The sequence below is a fragment of the Clupea harengus genome, chromosome 23, assembly GCF_900700415.2.
Source record: "Clupea harengus chromosome 23, Ch_v2.0.2, whole genome shotgun sequence".
Classification (NCBI taxonomy): Eukaryota; Metazoa; Chordata; class Actinopteri; order Clupeiformes; family Clupeidae; genus Clupea; species Clupea harengus.
The window spans coordinates 24,158,756-24,161,255 of record NC_045174.1 but is presented as its reverse complement, the minus strand read 5'-3'; the positions used below and the strand labels follow the sequence as shown (position 1 = coordinate 24,161,255).

Here is a 2,500-nt window from a genome sequence, read left to right as displayed (position 1 = left end):
CTATATGGATAGGCTATATGCTATATGGATTGGCTATATGCTATATGGATAGGCTATATGGATAGGCTATATGCTATATGGATTGGCTATATGCTATAAGGATCGGCTATATGCTGTATGGAAATGCTATATGTATATGCTATATGGATAGGCTATATGGAAATGCTATATGATATATAAAATCTGATTCATGCCTTTATTTCAAGCCGGCTTGATTATTGTAATGCAATTCTAACTGGCCTTCTGAAAAAAACAACTGAGAGACTTCAGCTCATTCAAAACTCTGCAGCTCGGCTATTAACCAGAACCAAGAGGAGAGAGCACATTAGTCCAGTTTGAGATGCTCTGCACTGACTTCCAGTAACCTTTAGAATTGACTTTAAGGTCCTTCTCCCTATATACAAAGCCCTTAATGGGCTAGGACCAAGTTACATTGCAAACTCCCTTGTCAAATACTTGCCTTCAAGAACACTGCGATCATCAAATGCTGGTTTATTGGAGGTTCCCAACAGGGGCGTATCTAGCCCTATTTTGGGGGGGCTGGAGCCCAACCAAAAGTTTCCTTAGCCCCCCCAAAAATATTTTTTATTTTTTATTTTGAGATCGTCAAATTCACACCTAACAACCGATTTATACTTATTTTGTTTAATTTTTAGAGTAAGAAATAAAATAGTCTCGAGTAGGACAGGAATCCCGCCTGTTTGAGACTGTGGTGGCAAGCGCACAGCTCTGTTTGGTCGTAAATGAGTGAGCCTCTCGAGCGTGCAGACAGACGGTGATAACGTCTAGTAAACAGACTCGGAGCGACTGTCCGACCCAAGCTGGTGAAAGCTGCCATAATCAGCTGCTGGATATAAAGGTAGGCCTATAGCACATGAAGTTTAAAATAGCAAAAGAAACGAAATGGTTAAATCATCACGAGTTAATTACATATGTCGTGGCTCTCTTTTATCATGCCGGTTCATTGATCCTGTGGGTATGCTACCCTACTCAGTAGCTTCGCCAGCTATAACTAGCTAGTGAACTCTAGCCTACAACGTTAACCTACTCACTTGAGCTGCAAATCCCTACCATGCTACAGTATAATTAGCACCTATCTCAGCAGATGTCTTCAATATGTTTATTGTTGTGCCATCTTTTAAATCTAAATTTGTTAATTTCTCTTCCTAAAACCCACTAGAGGACACTATTTAAAAGGATATTTTCAAAAATGTCTTATGGGGGAGCATGCCCCCAGACCCCCCTAGTTTTGCTGGGTCACAGGGAAAATAATAGGTTTTATTTATGGGCTTAGCCCCCCCAAAAGTGGGAACCTAAATTCGCCCCTGGTTCCCAACAACAGCCGTAAGAAAATGTCAATTACGCCCCAAAGCTATGGAACATACTGCCTATATACATCAGGGAAGCCAGCTCGCTAAACATTTTAAAAAGAAAACTAAAAACGTACCTCTTCACCTTAGCCTTTAACTAGCTACAACTTTGCACTGTATATATATAAATGATTTACTTTGATCTTCATCGTGATAAGGCGTGCTGTTAAAGGGTTTGATTGAAGGGTGTAAACATGTGTGTGTGTGTGTGTGTGTGTGTGCTGTTAAAGGGTTTGATTGACTATATCTCTGCAGAGTTTTATTTTCTATCTTGTGTTATGCATTTATGTATTCTAGTTTTTGTCTCGGGTCTTTATGAACTTTATCCCTGTTCTTTTGTATACACTCTATCCTGGTCTTTGTGTTTCGTGTTTATTTCATGTCTATTTTCACTTTGTGTTTTGTGTTTATTTGTTTGTGTTTATTTGATGTCTATTTTCACTGTGCATGTCATTTCTTTTGTTCGTGTGGTTTTTTGAGCTGCATTGCTTTGCATGAAAGGTGCTATACAAATAAAGTTTATTATTATTATTATATGGACAGCAGGGTTTTTCCTGGGTCAAAATGGGTCTTCGGTGCTCCAAAAAAAAATGTGCGCGCTGCGCGCGCAGTCTGTGTTACCATGTCACCTGGTAGCTTACTTTTACCATTTCATAAATAATGAGGATATGCTTCAGGAAATCATTTTGCTTCCACTTTAGATTCAAATAGATTGACAATAGTCCAAGCCCCATGGTGCTATCATGTATGGTTCAAAGATTATTAAGGTTTACCTCTTTACATACAGTATATATGCAAACTAATGAAATGTATATCAATAGAATCTAGAACTAACCAGTGGTCAGAAATGGAACACACAAATTATGAAAATCAAGTTTATCTATTATTACTATTCATTTTTATTATACAAACCTACATACCATTATTTTTGTTTTTATTATTAAAACTGTCCACAAATATGTTTAGTAGTGTGTTTAACTTCTATTGGCCCACCAATGGAGGCTGCGTTGGAAATCAAACTTTTGTCAGCATTTTGAGTGGACATTTCATTTGCATTTGTACAGGTGTATTCGTGCACGTCGGGCTGGCCCTCGCAGCGGAACGACAATATTAATTCGAGATGCAACACA

The 2,500-nt window shown here is 38.4% G+C and overlaps 1 long non-coding RNA gene across 1 annotated transcript in view; it reads left to right on the top strand.

Moving 5' to 3' along the window:
* LOC116218622 overlaps positions 1-2,500 on the top strand; it is a 34,550-nt gene that overhangs the window by 10,005 nt on the left and 22,045 nt on the right. The window lies entirely within an intron of this gene.